Consider the following 21107-nt stretch of genomic DNA (forward strand, 5'->3'; position numbering starts at 1 on the left):
CGGGGCGCCAGGTCCCGGAGAGGGGCGCAGGGAGAGGTGTCCGGAAGCCTACGACGCCGCGCCGAGCTCGGGATCTGGGGCACGCTGCCTGGGCTGAGATGCGGTGTCACGGGGTCGGCGGCGCGGAGTGGGGCTGCGGACAGAGTGTGCCGACAGCTCCTTCGGCCGCGGGCTCTCATTGGACGGCGCGGGGCGGGGCCGAGGCCGGGGACACGTGCGGCCCTCAGGACGGCTCCGCCCGCGCCACCCCGGGGCGCTCCGCAGCGCCCTAGGTGTGGCGGCCGCCTCCGCCCCTCGGCGCCCCTAGCACTGCGCCGCGCCCCCACCTGCTCGGGCGGGACGCGACGGGGCGCAGCGGCGTCCTTCGGCGCCCGGAGCGCCCAGCCCCTGCCCACGCCGCGCCACCGGGTCCTAGCGCCCTTCATTTGGCAACCCCAGCCTCCGTGGGTGATGGCCTGGAGGGCCGAGTGAGGGGGGCTGCAGACACTTTCCCCTGTCATCTAACCTACAGTGACACTGAAGTGAGCCACAGAGGACTCAGTCATTTCTTCGGGTTCTCCGTTCTTGCGCTTCTGTGAAATGGGTAGAATTTCTGCCACGGGGAGTTGGCGGGAGAATCTTAACTCCCTTTACAACGCTAACGGGGGGCGCCACGGGTAGCAGACTTAAGGTAGGGGCTTCTCTCATCTACGGCTCGCTGCCCCTGGTTCCTCCGACCCGCTGCCCACCGTATTCCCACGCCCCCACCCCCAGGCCCCCGCACACAATGTTTATAGACAAAGCTCTCGCCCGCTTGCCCGGACCCGACGCTTCCCTCCGGCCTGTGGACCGGGAATCGATGGCCAAAGCGGAGCGGCACACCTGAGGACCCGACGCGGACTCCCCGCCCTTGGCCGCCCGGGCTCGGCAGAGCCTACTCTCTCCCAGCTTTCCCGATGCTTCGGTTCCCCACCCCTTCGGGCGGGGCTGCGAGTACGAAAGAATCAGAAACAGCTGGGCAGCTTTCCCGAACCAGAGGCCAGGGTGGGGGTCCTGCTGAGAGAGTGGAAGCCCCGGAGCCATTTCTCTCCTTCGCCTTTCCACTCTTCCTCTTTCCCACTGCTCCCTTCCCTCCCTCCGCCAGCGCCCCAACCGCCTGGGGGCGTGGTAAATTGGGAAGGGGAAGGTTCTGGCTGTAGAAATTGATTCCCCTCTTCCGTCCGCACTTCCCAGGCCGGCAGGTAGAGCTTCTGGAGGCAGGGTGGCCCTTACTGAGACCTAAAAATTCTTTTTAAAAAAACCTGCATCTTATAACTTCCAGAGTCCGGCTGGGGTCCGGCCCCAACCTCTTCTCCAGACTCAGTTTCTCTTGCCTAGCCTCTCATTCCCAGGTGTCTTTCGTGCCTCTCCCCGTGATTTATCTATACTATAAAGCCCTGGTGTAAACAACGCCCCGGAAACTGCCCAGCCCCTTCAACCCCAGACATTGTCAGTTCTTGGGGGTGGGGGTCTCTGTTAGAGACTCCGGAGTGTGAGCGACAGGGCGCAGCTCGCCGCAGACGTCCCCGAGGCAGATATGAGGGAGAAGGGCTAAGAGAGACCTTTATCCCCTCTCCACATCTCTCACCCCTTTATCTCACTTTCTGTAGTAGGGGGCGAAGTGAATTCATTCATTCAACAAATATTTATTCCCTACCATGTTCCAGACTGTGCCAGGCACATTAGTGAACAAAGCAAAACGAACAATTTCTGCCTGTGTGGAGTTTAACTTATATTGGGAGAAGATAGACAATAAACAGTAAACATCACAGGTAAAACATATAGCATATTAGAAAGTGATAAGTACAGTGGGAAACAATGGAGTTGTAACTAGGATGATCAGGGTAGGCCCCATTAAGGACATTCAAGCAAAGACTTGAAGGAAGCGAGAGAACAAGCCAGGTAGATTCTTGGTGAAGAGGATGCCAGCACAGAGGCTTGGGAGTGGGCTGGTGTGCAGAGTGAGCTAGGGAGGAGGAGAGGAGTCCAGATAGGTAACAGCGGTAGTCTAGGTCATGCAGGAGAGAAGGTGCCCACCCTTGGAGGGGAGGTAGAAGATGGGGGCTGGATTGGAGTTGGATGGGAGTGAGTGAGTGGGGCAAATACAGAGGCCAGCCAGGGTCCACATGCTGTCCATATCCTCCCTGCCAACCTTCCCCTTCCCCTCCCCTTCTCTCTCTCAGTCTGGGAGGCTCCAGTTGGCCCTTCCGTTTGCTTAAAAGAAGCAGACTCTATACTGAGCTTCCTCTCAGACTCTATACTGAGAGGGGCAGGTGAAAGAGGAATGGGCCCAGGCTCATTCCTGGCCAAGCCCCTTTCCTGGGACCATTCTGTCACCTCCTCCCAGCCCAGCCCCACCCTGATGCTGGGCAGCAGTCTATAAGCTCTGCAAGCTCTGGCAGCCTCTCTCAGACTCCCCTGTGTGCGCAGGCCTGGGTGTGACTCTGGCCCTGTGTTTATTCCTACATCTGGGCCTGAGGTTGCAGGGTGGGGAGCTAGAGATGATCACATCAGCCCTAACCTTGGGTGGACTCGCCCACATGGGCCCCAAACTCACTTATGAGGCCCCTTGTTTGGCTTCAGCTGTCTTCATAGTCAAGTGGGACGGTGTCTTGGCATAACATAGATGCTCAACTATTAAAGCATGTTGCTGAGCTAAGGGGGCCCCCAGAAACATCAGCAGATCCAGGAGGGAGGGAAGTGGGTGAGGGAACAAGACTCTTCCCCAATGCTTACAGGCTACCTCTGCCCTAGAGTAGACAACCCAGGATGGCGCTTTGCTCCTTCTTCTTCCCCTCCCCTCTGAGCCCCCAGCTGCACAGGAGGAAGCCCAGGCTGCAGGAGCCAGCTGACTGCAAGAGCTGCACTCAACCACTTAACTAGAGAACAAATACGGAGCCAGAGAAGAGGTTTTCTGGGATCTGCCACTTTGGACTTCAAATCTCAAAATAAACTTCCAGTCTCAGAGTCCTAGACTCTACTGGAGAGCTGGGCTCCTCACGCAAGGGCCTGTTGTGGGGCTTCCAGGCGAGGGTCAAGGCCAGAGGCTCAGGCTTAGCGCCTGACCTGCTTCTCCCTCCCATTCCCCACCCCTACTCCACCCGAAATGGGAGCTGGGGGAGGAGACTTGGGAGTCAAGTTCTGGTCTGAAGGGTCCTGCATGGAGTCAGGTCACTTACCGCGGTCCTGCTGTGTGCCCAGCGCTGGCCAGGGCATCCTAAATGACACAGAAGGAGTGAAAGGGTCTTGCCCCCAAGGCATTTTCATGCAAATACAATAAAGCCATCTGAGGGCTGGGATGATAGGCTTTGCTGTTTGCTGCAGACCTCCCCTTCACCCAGGCCTCTAGACTCCCTGGGGCCGCCAGCAGGACAACTTCCACCCAGCCGTCAGAGGCACACCTTCCTCCTCCCTCAAGGTGAACCACAGCCTCCTGCCCTCTCAAAAGTGGGTGCCCCAAAGAAAAGGGTCTCCCTCACCCCGTACCTCACCTTATGCTCTGCTCCCCCATGGGGCCACTCAGAGCTAAGATTCATCTTTTTTCACTCTACTCTCATCTGTGTGTGGCTGAATGATTTTGAATTTTTACTGGCCCTTGGATGGGAGTGGAGATGAGCTAAGGGGAGCTTGGGTGTGAGTAAACAGCTCTTACTCCCCCCGGGTCTACCCCCCCTTATAGGCCCCCCTTCCCTAGGCCCCTTTGGAGATGACCTTCTCTCTTTCCCGGTGGGTGGGAGGTGGTGTGGATGGTAACGAGCAGAGAGAAAGGCCGAGAAAGGCCGAGAAGGGGCTGGGGGGAGGTTTGGATAGGAGTCAAGGAATTCCTGAGCCTGCTGCTTGCACAAGGGGCCCTGAGATGCCTTTCCTGAGATTTCTTTGCAAACCTAGAAAAGTCTCATTTGAAATGGGGCCAGGTTCACCCAGGCCCCTAGTGCCCCCCACTCCTGTTTCTTCCTCTCCAGCCAGCCCAGGCAGGTGTCTGGGGAAGAGTAGGGAGATTGGGAAGAACCCAGGGGCTTTTAAGTCGTATGGGGTGGGGATCTATGCTTTGTACACAGCCTGACCCGGCCTCTCCTTGGTATTTATGAGCTCCCAGGCGAGGCATGGAACGTGTCTCAAAGAGGCCAGGCCAAGAGGGCTTTGGAGGAAGGAGCATCCAGCCCCAAACCAGGGAAGGGGGCTTGGGGGCTAGAGACAGAGACCCTCTTCTTCCCAGCCAGTGGCCAAACAGGGGAGTAGACTGCTCCCCTATGGGGCCTGGAGAAAGGAAAAGCGAGAGCTAAGGGAGAAGGGGGAAGAGGAGGCCTGGGGAGGCGGGACCGTAGAGGCGGGGCCTGGGGGTCTGGAGCCTTTTAGCACTTTGGCTGTAATCAGACTGGAGCCAGGCGGTGGGCGGGCTGACAGCCATCCTGGGCGGGTGGCCCAGGTTCTGTGTGAGGCCAGTGGGTGTGCTGCTGGGATCCTGGGTGGTCACTGACCAGCCTAACCCCAAGGGAGGGTGGTCCCACGTTGCCCCCAGCCCCCCCTCACAATCTGCCTATGTCAGATAGGCTACACACTGAGCTCTCTCTCTCCCCACCACCTGTTTTAGGCCCCAGAACAATCTGGAAGTGAGATTTGCTTCCAGTGGAACAATCTGCAGAGCCCACTATCTGCCTCCCTCCACTCTGCCTTCCTTGGTTCACTCTGCCTCCCTCTCTTCCGTGTCTCCACCTCTCTGGGTCTGTCTCTGGCTCATATTTCTGTCATTCCGTGTCTATTCCTCTTGTTGTTTGTCTTTCTGTCTTCATTTGTCTCTCTGTGTGTCTGTATCTGACAGCCTTTCCTCCTCTGTTGGAACCTCTGTCTCTCTTTCAATCTCTGTCACTCCTTGACTCTTGGTGTGTATCTCTGTCTCTCCATCTTTCTCTCTATGAATCTGTATGACTGTCTCTCATTCTTCTTTCACTCACTTCATCTCTCTTTCCGTGTCTTTTCTGACTCTGTGTGTGTGTGTGTTCCTCGCTATATTTTTCTCGGTGTGTATCTTTGTTTCTCTTTGTGTCTGTTTCTCTCTTTCTCTTTCCCTCTGTCTCACACCTTCTTCTGCAGTCCCTCCAACACAGTACAAAGTGCATTGGACTGAAAGAAATCAGAGTATTTTCTTCCCAGCTCACCCACACATGATTTGCATGACTCTGTAAGTCACTTTCCCACTCCTGGCCTCAGTTTCCTCGCTGGTGAAACAAGCAAGGTGGATATCTACTTCCCTCCGTCAGGGCCTCTTTCTGTCTTTATCTCTTTTTTCTTGTAGCATAATCCATCCTGTCTTCTGAGGGTTCTGCCTCTCTGCTCTCTAAATTCCACCCTGAAGTTAGGACTCCAGCCTCCTTCAGAACTCAGTGGGAAGGAGTCTCGGATACTGTCAGCCAGCAGGCCCCAAAAGGAGGACCCCCCTCACTCCTTTACCCTCTTAAACATCAGGGTAGACAAGGTCCCTTTCTGGGGCCATGTCTGGGATACAAACCAGATTAGCTCATCTCTCTAATCCTCTTTGTGCTGGGGCCTCTGCCAGGCAGGGACACCCACAGAGCAAGCAGAGCAAGAGGGGTGTGTGTGCGTGGTGTGTGTGTGTGTGTGTGTGTGTGTGTGTGTGTGTGCAGATTCTTGGAGAAGGCAGGACCAAGGTTTTCCTCCCTCTGTTACCCTCTCCTGCCCGAAAGCCCAAATCAAGCCCTCACTGTATAAGAAACCTCATCGCGCTTGAACCAAATCAGAGTTTTCATAATCCCAGTCTGTTCCTCCTCCTTCCCCCACCCCCCCGTCCGCTCTTCTACAGCTTCTCTAGGGCTGGAGAAATCATTCCAGCCATCCCCCTGTTCCCGAACAGCCCAGAAGCAACCCCTTCTCCATGCATATTTTCTTCTCCAGATTTTCGGAGAAGGGTCTTTCCATCCCTTCCGGAAAAGCCTTAGTGTCAGGCAGGGAGCAGGGATATGGGGGAGGAGCGGAGAGCAAGCAGGCAGTTCCTGGATTTCACACTTCAAGTTAGAGGCCTTCAAGTTGGAGAGGTCTTTCTTGGCTGATAAGATCAAAGCATTCCCTCTGCCAGATCATTACCTTATTTTCGAGGCAATTGTAGAACTTATTGTATCAATTAGTCTGGTCTCCAGCTGCAGCCGTTTATCTCTATCTTTGTGCGCTTGCAGAAGAAAGGCCCAGCCCAGCCAGCCCGGCCAGCTAGGGGAGGGTGGGGAGCTGTCCGGCCGCTTTCAGCGGGGATTGGGCAGGTAGAGGCCATACCGGGTGCGCTTTTGAAGTTTGGAGATCCCGCCAGCTCCTCCTTGCGCACCCCGCGACTGCCGCAGGAGCGCTCTTTTCTACTGGCGCCACACCTACACGCCCGTTGTGCCCCAGGAGGGCGAGCCTACAGAGCCTGGCGCGGGGAGGAGACCCATCAGGTCAGGCCAAGGCGCGGACTCCGCGTAGGAAAACTCTTGAGCCTGAGCCAAGATGCCTGCCCCTTCCTGACTCTCTGGTGGGTGACTCACTCTGTGGGACGTGCGCCCCGCAGTGGCGTTTCCTAGAAAGGCATGGCAGCATGAGCGTCGAAAACCTTAGGAGGGAGTGGGTGGCACGGAGAAGTGGATGTCCCCATGGGTGCGGGGAGTGTGGCCTGCATTGCTTCTGCCCTGTCTGCAGCCTCTTCCTGCAGAAGAACCACGCCCACACCTGGTGTTGGGGTCCGGTGGGGGTACGTTAGAGCAGAGTTTCTGAAACTTCCGGGGTCTCAGTATCCCTTTACACTCAAAAATTATCAAGGACCCCAAAGAGCTTCTATTTAGGGGCTTGCCTGGTGGCGCAGTGGTTGAGAGTTCGCCTGCCGCTGCAGGGGACACGGGTTCGTGCCCCGGTCCGGGGAGAATCCCACATGCCGCGGAGCGGCTGGGCCCGTGAACCATAGCCGCTGAGCCTGCGCGTCCGGAGCCTGTGCTCCGCAACGGGAGAGACCACAACAGTGAGAGGCCCGCGTACCGCAAATAAAGAAAGAGCTTTTATTTATATGGGTTATATCTATCCATGTTGAAAATTAAAATGAACACAAGAGCCAAAGTGAAAGTGCTCCCAGTGGCCAAAGCTGGACAATTTGAGCAACAAAATAGTTTTGGATTATAACCCAAAGTATAGTGTAAATGTGCTTGAGTCCATACTGATATAAATGATTGGTAAATAAATATATGGGGAGAAGAGACAGATCTCCCATACAGAACAATTCCAAATAATTTACTTCGCCCTTGAGGAGGTGGAGTATAACTCCCCATTCCTTAGGTGAGGGCTGCAGGTTGTGACTTCCAGAGTACAAAACAGAAGAGTGTGAGGGGGAGAGGGGAGTAACTTTACAGTGGAGAAACCTGACAAACCTCAGTCAGTGGATCAAGGTGAGCATCAACAGTGATAAGCCGTGTTGCTAGTGTGTACACTTGATACGATGTGATGAAAATGACACCACCTCTGTGGTTTTCCTCCACATAACCCAAGTCTAACTATAAGAAAAACATCAGACCAATTCCATCAGAGGGACATTCTACAAAATACCTGACTAGTAATCACTCCACAAGGCTGTCAAGGTCATTCAAAACCAGGGAAAGTCTGAGAAACTGTCACGGCCAAGAGGCACCTAAGGAGTCATGACAACTAAATGTAATGTTGTATCCTGGTTGGGATCCTGGAAAAGATAAAGAGCACTAGGGGAAAAGTGAGGAGATCTGAATAACATATGGATTTTATTAAATAATAATAATGTCAATATTGGTTCATTAATTTTGGCAAATGCACCACACATTTGTAATGAAAGGAAGATGTTAAAAATAGGGAAAACTGGGTGTGAGGTACCTGTGCACTCTCTGTACTATCTTTGTAATTTTTCTATAAATCTAAAACTGTTCTAAAAATTAAAGTTTGTTTTAAAAGATTAAAATCTTTTAAAATATTTATATATTTTAATTAATTTAAAATTAACAATAGTAGGGAATTCCCTGGTGGCACAGTGGTTAAGAAACCACCTTCCAATGCAGGCAACGCGGGTTCAATCCCTGGTGGGGGAACTAAGATCCCACATGCTGCAACAAAGATCCCATGTGCCGCAACTAAGACCCGAAGCAGCCAAATAAATAAATGAATAAATATAAAAAAAATAAAATTAACAATAATAAACTCAATACTTGCTAATATTAATGTTATGTCCTATGAAAAATAACTATAATTTCCAAAACAGAAGAATGGCATTATGTAACATTTTTGCAAATATCTTTAAGGTCTGGCTTAATAGCAGGATCCTCATATTTGCTTCTACATTCAACCTGTTGTGATATTGCATGTCTTATAGCTCTGGAAAACTCCACTCTACACTCAAGAGGGAATGAGTGTGAGAAGGTCAAATGACATCTTAGTAGTATTATGAACATTTTTGAGAACTGCTGCCTTAGCGATCTCATCCATTACTATGATTCTAGATTCCCAATTAGAAATCCCTAACTTTGAAACATCTCTACTGAGTTCTCTGGTCATGTTTGTCATCATACCCTTGCCTTCCCCCCACCCCCGATCATCTACGCTTTCGACACTTCCCAGTCCGTGTCAGCATGATCATCATTCCGCAAATCATAGTAGCTCTGTGAAGTTAATGTGCAAAGTTCTGTGCTTCCTTCCTGTGATGCAACATCATTTAGTAATGGGAGATATGACCGTCTCATTTTTGGTAAACAGCTGAGAAGTGTCACAAACCCTAAAATATCAAATGCATAATAAATGATTGTTGGATGAGTATAGACAATTCCGGAATCAGAACTCTTCCTTTCTGATGAAATCTCCCTCTGGCCCCTGCATATCAGCCTGAGTTTCTACTGTGAATAAGTCTGTGATTTAGTAAGTTTGATATTTGCTTTGCTTTAGCAAAGATTAATTTCTCTCATTGCCATAGCCAGGTAAACCCAATGTGGCCAAGAGATACACGTTTAGGGCAGCTTCCTGACTTTAGAAATTAGGTTTGGGGGCTTCCCTGGTGGTGAAGTGGTTAAGGATCCACCTGCCAATGCAGGAGACACAGGTTCGAGCCCTGGTTCGGGAAGCTCCCACATGCTGCAGAGCAACTAAGCTCGTGCGCCACGACTACTGAGCCTGCGCTCTAGAGCCTGCGAGCCACAACTACTGAGCCTGTGTGCTGCAACTGCTGAAGCCCGTGTGCCTAGAGCCTGTGCTCCGCAACAAGGGAAGCCACTGCAATGAGAAGCCTGCGCTCTGCAATGAAGACCCTACACAGCCATAAATAAATAAATAAATAAAAGAACTTAGGTTTGGGGCTTTCAGTTTCAGTAGAGATGTTTCCATCCACAGAATGCTACTCACAAACCACAAGGGCTGCTATCCTGTCAACCAAATAATGAACATTGTTGGTCCACTCTGGGCAAGTAGCTCTTGGAGCTTCAGTCTCCCAAATGATCCAGATACCACTGTCATTTTCTGAGTCATCTTGTATACTTTTGTGCCTCATCTTTTATTATGTATTTTTTTTTCAAAGTCTCTCCCATCTGCTATTCTGTTCCCAGAGACAGTACCCTCAAGCAGTCCTTAGACCCTCCTACCTGAGCTATCAAAGAAACCCCCACTGGATCTGCTCAACCTGCAGTCAGACTCTTTTCTCCAAATGTCTGGCTTTATTATTTAATTTAATTAAGTTAATTAATTAATTAATTTATTGGCTGTGTTGGATCTTCGTTGCTGTGCGTAGGCTTTCTCTAGTTGTGGCGAGAGGGGCCTACTTTTTGTTGCAGTGGGTGGGCTTCTCATTGCGATGGCTTCTCGTCACAGAGCACAGGCTCTAGCTTCATGGGCTTCAGTAGTTGTGGCATGCGGGCTCAGTAGTTGTGGCTCGCGGGCTCTAGAACGCAGGCTCAGTGGTTGTGGCGCATGGGCTTAGTTGCTCCTCGGCATGTGGGATCTTCCTGGACCAGGGCGCTAACCCATGTCCCCTGCATTGGCAGGATTCTTGGAGGATTCTTAACCACTGCGCCACCAGGGAAGTCCCCCAAATGTCTGCCTTTATCACACTGCTCCATCATTAAAAACCTTCAGTAGTTCCCCACTGCCTGAATAATGACACAGAAACTCCTTAGCCTGTAATCCAAGCCCTAAAACAATCAGGCTTCGCTTAACAGTTTTGTCTGTCACCCCCTTGTAAAGATTCTGCTTCAGCTAGAAAGGCATTCATTCTGTGGGTTTTTTTAAATTGAGTTATACTTGATGAATAAAATTGCATATATTTAAAGTGTAAAACATAATGATTTGATATGCATACACATTATGAAATGATTCCCACAATTAAGTTAATTAAGACTTCCATCACCTCATACAGTTACTTTTTTTTTTGCAAGAATGCTTAAGATCTACTTTCTCAGAAAATTTCAAGTATACATTACAGTATTATTAACTATCTTCACCATGATGAACATTAGACCCTCCAAATTTATTCATGTTATAACTGACAGTTTGTACCCTTTGACCAAACTTTTCCCATTTCCCCCACCCACCAGCCCCTGGTAACCACCATTCTACTCTCTGTTTCTATAAGTTTGACTTTTTTCTTAGATTCCACATGTAAGTGATACCATAGAGTATTTGTCTTTCTCTTCTGGCTTATTTCACTTAGCATAATGACCTCAAGTTTCATCTGTGTCATCACAAATGGCAGGATTTCTTCTTTTTTTATGGCTGAATAATATTCCATTGTATACTACATTTTCTTCATTCATTTGTCAATGGACACTTAGGTTGTTTTCATATCTTGGCTATCACGAATAATGCTGCAGTGGACATGGTAGTGCAGGTATCTCTTTGGGATACTGATTTTGCTTTCTTCAGATATATTCCCAGAAGTGGGATTGCTGGAGAATATGGTAGTTTTATTTTTACTTTTTTGAGGAACTTCCATACTGTTTTCCATAGCGGCTGTATCAGTTTACTTTTCCATCAACAGTGTACAGGGTACCCCTTTCTCCACATCCTTGCCAACATTTCTTATCTATTGTCTTTTTGATGATAGCCATTCTAACAGGTGTGAAGTGGTGTCTCTGCACTTTGCTGATGATTAATGATGTTGAGCACCTTTTCATGTACCTGTTGGCCGCTTGTATGTCTTTTTTGGAAAAATGTTTATTCAGTTCTCTTGCCCATTTTTAAATTGGATTATTTGTTTTTTGTTTGTTATTGAGTTATGAGCTCCTAGATATTAACCCCTGGTCAGATACATGGTTTCCAAATACTTTCTCCCATTCTGTAGATTGCTTTTTCATTTTTTTGACTGTTTCCTTTGCTGTGCAGAAAAGGTTTTTCATTTGATGTAGAATCACTTGCATAATTTTGCTTTTGTTGCCTATGCTTTTGGCGTCTTATCCAAATATCATTGCCAAGACCAATGTCGAAGAGATTTTTCCCTATGTTTTTTACTAGGAGTTTTACAGTTTCAGATCTTACATTTAAATCTTTAATCCATTTTGAGTTAATTTTTGTGAGTGGGTAAATAGGGGTCCAATTTCATTCATTTTCAAAAAAAAAATTATTTATTTGGCTGTGCCGGGTCTTTTTTTTTTTTTTTTTGTGGTACGCGGACCTCTCACTGTTGTGGCCTCTCCCGTTGCGGAGCACAGGCTCCGGACGCGCAGGCTCAGTGGCCATGGCTCACGGGCCCAGCCGCTCCGCGGCATGTGGGATCTTCCCGGACCGGGGTACGAACCCGTGTTCCCTACATCGGCAGGCGTACTCTCAACCACTGTGCCACCAGGGAAGCCCACCGGGTCTTTTTTTTGTGTGCCTGCATTGGATCTTTGTTTCTGTACACGGGCTTTCTCTAGTTGCGGCGAGTGGGGACTACTCTTCGTTGGGGTGCACAGGCTTCTCATTGTGGTGGCTTCTCTTGTTGCAGAGCACGGGCTCTAGGCACGTGGGCTTCAGTAATTGCAGCTCGCGTATTCAGTAGTTGTGGCACGCAGGCTCTAGGGCACGTGGGCTTCAGTGGTTGTGGTGCACGGGCTTAGTTGCTCCACAGGATGTGGGATGTTCCTGGACCAGGGATCAAACCTGTGTCCTCTGCATTGGAAGGCAGATTCTTAACCACTGCACCACCAGGGAAGTCCCTGCGCCGGGTCTTAGTTGTGCCATGCAGGATCGTTTTAGTTGGTACATGTGGAATCTTTTTTTTAAATTGTGACATGTGGGATCTTCATTGCAGCATGCAGGATCTTTAGTTGTGGCATGTGGGATATTTAGTTGCGACATGCGAACTCTTAGTTGTGTTATGTGGGATCTAGTTCCCTGACCAAGGATCAAACCCGGACCCCCTGCATTGGGAGTGCAGAGTCTTAGCCACTGGACTACAAGGGAAGTCTCCAGTTTCATTCTTTTGAATGTGAATATCCAGTTTTCCCATCACCATTTGTTGAAGAGACTATCGTTTCCGCATTGTGTGTTCTTGGTGCCCTCGTCAAAGTTGTTTTGTTTTGTTTTGTTTTGTTTGCGGTACGCGGGCCTCTCACTGTTGTGGCCTCTCCCGTTGTGGAGCACAGGCTCCAGACGTGCAGGCTCAGTGGCCGTGGCTCACGGGCCTAGCCACTCTGCGGCATGTGGGATCTTCCTGGACCGGGGCATGAACCCGTGTCCCCTGCATCAGCAGGCGGACTCTCAACCACTGTGCCACCAGGGAAGCCCTGAACTCTCTATATGTTCCATTGATTTACATGTCTGTTTTTATGCCAGTACCATACTGTTTTGATTATCATAGCTTTATAATATAGTTTGAAGTCAGGACGTGTAATGGCTCCATCTTTGTTTTTCTCAAAATTACTTTGGCTATTCAGGGTCTTTCATGGTTTCATACATTTTAGGATTGTTTTTTCTATTTCTATGAAAAAGGCAGTTGGAATTTTGATAGGGATTGCACTGAATCTGTAGATCACTTCTGGTAGTAAGGACATTTTAACAACATTAATTCTTCCAATCCAAGAACATGGGATATCTATCTATTTATTTGTGTCTTCTTCAGTTTCTTTCATCAATGTTTTATAGTTTTCAGTGGATAGGTCTTACACACCTCCTTGGTTAAATTTATTTCTAATTTTGTTTTTGATAATACTGTAAATGGGATTGCCTTCTTACTTTCTCATTGTTTTCTGGCTGTTTTGTAGTCCCTCTATTTCTTCCTGTATTCATATCTTCCTTTGTGATTTGATGATTTTCTGTAGTGGTATGCTTTGATTCCTTTCTCTTTATCTTTTGTGTATTTACTATAGGTTTTTGCTTTGTGCTTACCATGAGGCTTACATAAAATATCTTATAGTTGTAACAGTCTCTTTTAAGCTGATAACAACTTTGATCACATACAAAAATTCTACCCTTTTACTCCTTCCTCATTTCATGTTTTTGATGCAACAATTTACATCTTTTTATATTGTGTACCATTAACAAATTATTGTAGCTATATTTATTTTTAATACTTTTGTCTTTTAATCTTTATAGTGGAGTTAAGTGATTTACACACCACCATTACAGTAGAGTATTCTTAACTTGATAATATACTTACATTTACCAGAGAGTTTTATACTTTCATATGTTTTTTCACATTACTAATCCATATTTCTTTCATTTCAGCTTAAAGAACCTCCTTTAATATTTCTTATAAGGCAGGTCTAGTGGTGATGAATTCCCTCAGCTTTTGTTTGTCTTGGGAAGTCTTATCCCTCCTTCATTTCTGAAGGACAGCTTTGCTGGGGAAAACTTTTTGGTTGGAAGTTTTTAATATCAGTACTTTGAATATATTGTTCCACTCTCTCCTAGTCTGCAAGATTTCTGCTGAGAGCCCCACTGATAGCCTTATGGGGGTTCCTTTGTATGAGATGAAGTTTTTTTTTTTTTCCTCTCACTGCTTTCAAAATTATCTTTGTATCTGATTTTTGAAAGTTTTATTATAATGTGTTTTAGTGAAGTCTTCTTTGAGTTGAATCTATATGGGGACCTGTGAGCTTCATGTACTTCAATGTCCATATGCCTCCCAGATTTGGGACGTTTTCAATTATTTTTTCTTTAAACTTTCTGTCCCTTTCTCTCTCTCTCTTCTCCTTCTGGGACTCCTGTAATGCAAACACTGTTTTACATTGTTTTACTTTATGGTGCCCCATAAATCATGTAGTCTTTCTTTATTCTTTTTCATTCTTTTTTCTTCTCTAACTGGATGATTTCAAATGACCCATCTTTGAGTTTATAGATTTATTTTTCTGCTTGACCAAGTCTGTTGTTGATCTTTTGATTGCATATTTTATTTTATTCACCCTATTTTTCAGGTCCAGAATTGTTTTTCTGTTTTTTGGGTTTTTTTTTTTTTTTTTTTTTACAATTTTTAGCTCTTGTTGAACTTCTTTTTTTTTTTTTTCCCCCACACTGCATGGCATGTAGGATTTTAGTTCCCCAACCAGGGATCAAACCCATACCCCCTGTGGTGGAAGCATGGAGTCTTAACCACTGGACCACCAGGGAAGTCCCTCTTGTTGAACTTCTTGTTTGGTTCATATATTGTTTTCCTGATTTTATTGAATTATCTGTCTGTAGTCTCTTGTAGCTTGCTGAGCTTCCTTAAAACAGTTATTTTGAATTCTTTGTCCAGTTCTTTCTCTTGCACAGTGTTAAAATGGTGTGTGTAGGGGAGAAACGGGGGCTGGAAGCCCTGGTCCTCAGGCAGTGCAACAGCAGCTCCTTCTGATGAGAGGTATGGCAGCGTCCTCCCTGGGGGTTTGTAGTGGCAATGGCTGTTGGTTACCTCAGTAGTGAAAGCTTCCAGTGTCCTCTGTGGAGCAGACCACTGGGATCTTCACTGTCAAACACTACAGAGTCTTGCACTGTGAAAGCTGCATGGAGTCCATGGCTGTCATGAGGGTTGTTGAGGTCCTCAGCTGCAAAGCAGAGCAGGCTGCTGCTCTGGGACTATGTATCTGCGGCCTGGCTTATACTGATAACCCCTGACTTTATTCTTTATTCCTAGATGTTTCCAGATATCTCTGCTAAGCCAATCTGCCTAGCAGTTCTTTCTGTGTGGTTATTGTCCATTTTTTGCTCCACTATGTGGCTGGAGGTTCTTTTTTTTTTTTTTTTAATAGATTATTTCCAATCTTTTTTTCTTAGAATATCTTTATTTCCCCTTTATTTTTTCTAGTTACATTGAGATATAATTGTCATACAATACTGCATAAGTTTAAGGTGCAGAGGTTCTTAAATGAATGCTTGGGCTTTCCCAGGTCTATTTTAGTTCATGGATAGATGTTTAATTTTTCTTTAATTAATTACTTTATTTATTTATTTATTTATTGCTGTGTTGGCTCTTCGTTGCTGCACACGAGCTTTCTCTACTTGGGGCGAGCAGGGGCTACACTTCGTTGAGGTGCGTGGGCTTCTCATTACGGTGACTTCTCTTATTGCAGAGCACAGACTCTAGGCATGCAGTCTTCAGTAGTTGTGGCATGCAAGCTTCAGTAGTTGTGGCACATGGGCTCTAGAGTGCAGGCTCAATAGTTGTGGTGCAGAGGCTTAGCTGCTGCATGGCATGTGGGATCTTCCCAGACCATGGCTCGAACCGGTGTCCCCTATATTGGCAGGTGGATTCTTAACCACTGTGCCACCAGGGAAGTCCAAACAAGTGGTATTTGAAATTAAAAACACAATGCCATTTACATTAGCATCCCCCAAAAGTGAAATAGTTAGGGATAAATCTAACAAAATATGTACAAGATCCTCATGTGGAAAACTACAAAATTGTGATGAATGAAATCAATAACTAAATAAATGGAGAGATAGTCCATGTTCATGGATAGGAAGACTCAATTTTGTCAAAATACCCATTCTTCCCACTTGATCTTCCAAAACTTGGAAGAAACCAATTGCCCATCAACAAGTGACTCAATAAACAAACTGTGGTGCATTTAGACAATGGAATATTATTCAGCACTAAAAAAAGTGAGCTATCAAGACATAGAGGAACCTTAAATGAATATTACTAAGTGAAATAAGCCAGTCTGAAAAGTATACGTACTATATGATTTCAATTATATAATTACAATTATATTACATTTTGGGAAAAGTAAAATATGGAGACAATAAAAGCATCAGTGGTTACCAGGTGTTTGGGGTGAGGGAGTGATATAAGGCAGAGCACAGAGGATTTTTAAGACATAGAAACTATTCCATATGATACTGTAATGGTGGATACATATCACTGTATATTTGTCAAAACCCATAAAATGTACAACACCAAGAATAAACATTAATGTAAACTATGGACTTTGGGTGATAATGATGTGTCAATGTAGGTTCATAGATTGTAACAAATGTACCACTCTGATGTCGGATTTTGATAGTGGGGGAAGCTGTGCATATGCAGGGGTAAGGGATATATGGGAAATCTATGCACCTTCCTCTCAATTTTGCTGTGAACCTAAAACTGCTCTAAAAAACAGCCTAATTTTTTTTAAAAGGACACTAAAAATGGGCAAAGCCTATGAATAGACAATTCTCAGAACTACAAATGTTTATTGAGCATTGGTAATCAGGGAAATATGGAATAAAACAATAAGATACCACTTATTTACCCATCAAACTGGAAAAAAATTAAAATACTTATGTCCAAATTTGGTAAGGATATAGGGAAATTGGCAATAATATATTGTTGTTAAAAGTGTAAAGTGGTAAAATCTTTTTAAAGGACATTGTGGTAATATGTATCAAAATTGAAAAGAGGCATGCCCTTTGACCTAGCAGTTTCACTTCAAGAGAAATACTCACATATTTCTCCAAGATATATGTGTAATACTGATTGTACCATAAATCTGGACATAACCTAAATTATGATATATGCACAGCTTGGAATATTACATGGCAACTACAAAGAATAGCAAATAACCTAAGTATGTTGTTAAGAGTATAATATGAGTAGTTGATGCCAATTCTATTAAAATAATTATGTATACTTTATGATAGCAAGTGCATAACAGTATCTGGAAGGAAATAGGTAATTATGCTTAACTCTAAGAAGGAGTATGGAGGGACTTCCCTGGTGGTCCAGTGGGTAAGACTCCGTGCTCCCAGTGCAGGGGATCCGGGTTCAATCCCTGGTTGGGGAACTAGATCCTGCATGCATGCCACAACTAAGAGTTCGCATGCCACAACTAAGACCTGGCACAGCCAAAATAAATAAATAAATAAATAAATAATTTTTTAAATAAGAAGGGGTATGGAATGGGGGATATGGTGGTAGAGGGATTTTCACTTTTTACATAGTGATTCAGATATATATATATATATATATATATATATATATATATATATATATATAAAATCTGAATTTTCAGATTCTTTTCCCATATAGGTTATTGCAAAATATTGAGTATGGTTCCCTGTGCTATACAGTAGGTCCTTGTTGGTCATCTATTCTATATATAATAGTGTGTATATGTTAATCCCAAACTCCTAATTTATCACTCCCCCCCTTTCCCCTTTGGTAACCATAATTTTGTTTTCTATGTCTGTGAGTCTGTTTCTGTTTTGTAAATAAGTTCGTTTGTATCTTTTTTTTTAGATTCCACATATAAGCAATCTCATATGTTATTTGTCTTTATTTGTCTCTCTGTCTGGCTTACTTCATTTAGTATGGTAATCTGTAGGTCCATCCATGTTGCTGCAAAGGGTATTATTTCATTCTTTTTTATGGCTGGGTAGTATTCCATTTCATATATGGACAGTATCGTCTTTATCCATTCAGCTGTTGATGGACATTTAGGTTGCTTCCATGTCTTGGCTGTTGTAATAGTGCTGCTATAAACAGTGGGGTGCATGTTTCTTTTTGAATTAGAGTTTTCTCTGGATGTATGCCCAGGAGTGGGATTGCAGGTTCATATGGTAACCCTAGTTTTAGTTTTTTAAGGAACCTCCATCCTGTTCTCCACAGTGGCTGCACCAATTTACATTCCCACCAACAGTGTAGGAGGGTTTCTTTTTCTCCACACCCTCTCCAGCATTTATTACTTGTACACTTTTTGATGATGGCTGTTCTGACTGGAGAGAGGTGGTACCTCATTGTATGATTTTCTATATTGATTTCCTGTTTTCAATTTCATTGATTTCTTTATTTTTAAGAATAAATTCTTTTTAAAAAAATATTTATTTATTTTGGCTGTGTTGGGTCTTAGTTGTGGCATGCGGGATCTTCACTGAGGCATGTTTAGTTGTGGCATGTGAACTCTTAGTGTGGCATGCATGTGGAATCCCCAACCAGGGATCAAATCCAGGCCCTCTGCATTGGGAGTGTGGAGTCTTACCCACTGGACCACCAGGGAAATCCCATTTTCATTGATTTCTGCTCTAATTTTTATTATTTCTTTTCTTCTGCTTACTTATATTTGATTTGCTCTTCTTTTTCTAGTTCCCGAAGGTGGAAGCTTATATTATTAATTTTAGATTTTTTTTTCTAATATGTGCATTCAGTGTTATAACTTTCCCTCTAAGGATTGTTTTTGCTGCATTTCATAAAATTTGATAAGTTGTATTTTCACTTTTATTTAGTTTAAAATATTTTAAAATTTTGTCTTGTGATTTCTCCCTTGACCCAACTGTTTAGAAGTGTGTTGTTTAATCTCCAAGTATTTTGGGATTTTCCAGCTATCTTTCTGTCATTGATTTCTGGATTTTTTTAAAAAATGTTTATTTATTTATTTATTTGGCTGTGCTGGTTCTTAGTTGCAGCATGTGGGATCTTCGCTGCGGCATGCGGGATCTTCCTTGTGGCACGCGGGATCTTTGTTGCGGCATGCAGGCTCTTTAGTTGTGGCATGTATGTGGGATCTAGTTCCCTGACTAGGGATTGAACCTGGGCCCCCTGCATTGGAAGTGCAGAGTCTTACCCACTGGACGACCAGGGAAGTCCCTGATTTTTGGATTAATTCCATTGTGGTCTGAGAAAAGACATTGTATGATTTCTATTCCTTTAAATTTGTCAAGGTGTGTTTTCTGGCCCAGGATGTGGTCTGTCTTGGTGAATGTTTTATGTGAGCTTGAGAAGAATATGTATTCTGCTGTTGTTGGATGAAGTGGGCAGTAGATGTCAAATACAACCAGTTAATCGATAGTGCTGTTGAGTTCAATTATGTTCTTACTGATTTTCTGCCTTTTAGAGTTGGCCACTTCTGATAGAGGGGTGTTGAAGTCTTCAACTGTAATAGTGGATCCATCTATTTCTCTTTGCTGTTCTATCCATTTTTATCTCGTGTATTTTGATGCTCTCTTGTTAGGTATACACATTAAGGATTGATAAGTCTTCTTGGAAAATCGACTCCTTTATAATTGTGTTATACACCTCTTTATCCCTGATAATTTTCCTTACTTTGAAGTCTGCTTTGTCTGAAATTAATACAGCTACTCCTTTTCTTTTTTTATTTTAAAAGTTTTTTATTGAAGTATACTAGACTTGCAATATTATGTTAATTTTCCATGTGCAACATAGTACTCCTGCTTTCTTTTTCTTTTTTAAAGTTATTTTTATTTATTTATTTATTTTTGGCTCACACTGGGTCTTTAGTTGTGGTACGTGGGATCTTCACCACAGCATGTGGGATCTTTAGTTGCGGCATGCGGACTTCTTAGTTGCGGCATGTGGACTCAGTTGCGGCATGTAATTTCTTTAGTTGCAGCATGCCTGGGGGATCTAGTTCCCCAACCAGCGATTGAACCTGAGCCCCCTGCATTGGGAACACAGAGCCTTACCCACTGGACCACCAGGGAAGTCCCCACTCCTGCTTTCTTTTGATTAATATTAGCATGATATATCTTTCTCTGTTCATTTACTTTTGATCTGTATGTTTCTTTATATTTAAAATGGGTTTTGTGTAGACAACATACAGGTTGCATATTGTTTTTTGATCCACTCTTACAATCTCTGTCTTTTAATTGGCATATTTAGACCATTGACTTTAAAATGATGGCTGACATAGTTGGATTGATATCTACCATATTTGTTTCTGTTTTCTATTCATTGCCCTTGTTCTTTGTTCCTGTTTTTGCCTTTCATTCTTTTTCTGCCTTTTATGGTTTTAATTGAGCATTTTACATGAACCCATTTTCTCTCTTTAGCATATCAATTATAATTCTTTTTTACAAATTGAAGGTTTATGGCAATCCTGCATTATCAGATGATGGTTAGCATTTTTTTAGCAATAAATTATTTTTAAATTAAGGTGTGTACATCCTTTTTTTTAGACATAATGTTATTGCACACTTAATAGACTACAGTATAGTATAAACATAACTTTTATATGTCCTAGGAAACCAAAACATTCATGTGACTCACTTTGTTGAGATATTTGTTTTATTGAGGTGGTCTGGAACCAAACCCTCAATATCTCCTAGATATGCCTGTATAGATATATTTATATTTGTACTGCTTGGTGTTCTCTGAGCTTCTTGGATCTGTGGCTTGGTATCTGATATTAATTTGGGGAAATTCTCAGTTATTATTGCTTCAAGTATTCTGTTCCTTTCTCTCTTTCTGGTATTCCTCTTACATGTATGTTACACTTCTTGTAGCTGTCCCACATTTCTTGGATATTCTTTTCTGTTTTATTCTCCATCTTTTTTTCTCTTTGCTTTTCAGTTTTGGAAATTTCTATTGAGATATCCTCAAGTTCAGAGATTCTTTCCTCAGTTGTATGCCATCTACTAAATGTGCTCATCAAAGGCATTCTTTATTTCTGTTACAGTGCCTTTGACCTCTAATATTTCTTTTTGATTCTGTCTTAGAATTTCCAGCTCTCTGCTTACATTACATTGTCTGTTCTTGCATGCTGTCTATTTTGTCCATTAGAGTGCTTAGTACTTAGTCATAGTTGTTTTAAATTCCTGTTCTGATATTCCCAACATATCTGCCATATTTGAGTCTGTTTTTGATGTCTCTTCAAACTGCTTTTTTACCCTTTAGAATGCCTTGTAATTTTTTCTTGATAGCTGGACATTATGTACTGGGTAAAAGG

The 21107-nt window shown here is 44.5% G+C and overlaps 1 protein-coding gene across 12 annotated transcripts in view; it reads left to right on the forward strand.

Moving 5' to 3' along the window:
* ST7L (suppression of tumorigenicity 7 like) overlaps positions 1–21107 on the forward strand; it is a 152969-nt gene that overhangs the window by 97043 nt on the left and 34819 nt on the right. The gene's annotated exons all lie outside the window — the stretch shown is intronic.

Source organism: Tursiops truncatus, chromosome 1, assembly GCF_011762595.2.
Source record: "Tursiops truncatus isolate mTurTru1 chromosome 1, mTurTru1.mat.Y, whole genome shotgun sequence".
Taxonomy (NCBI): domain Eukaryota; kingdom Metazoa; phylum Chordata; class Mammalia; order Artiodactyla; family Delphinidae; genus Tursiops; species Tursiops truncatus.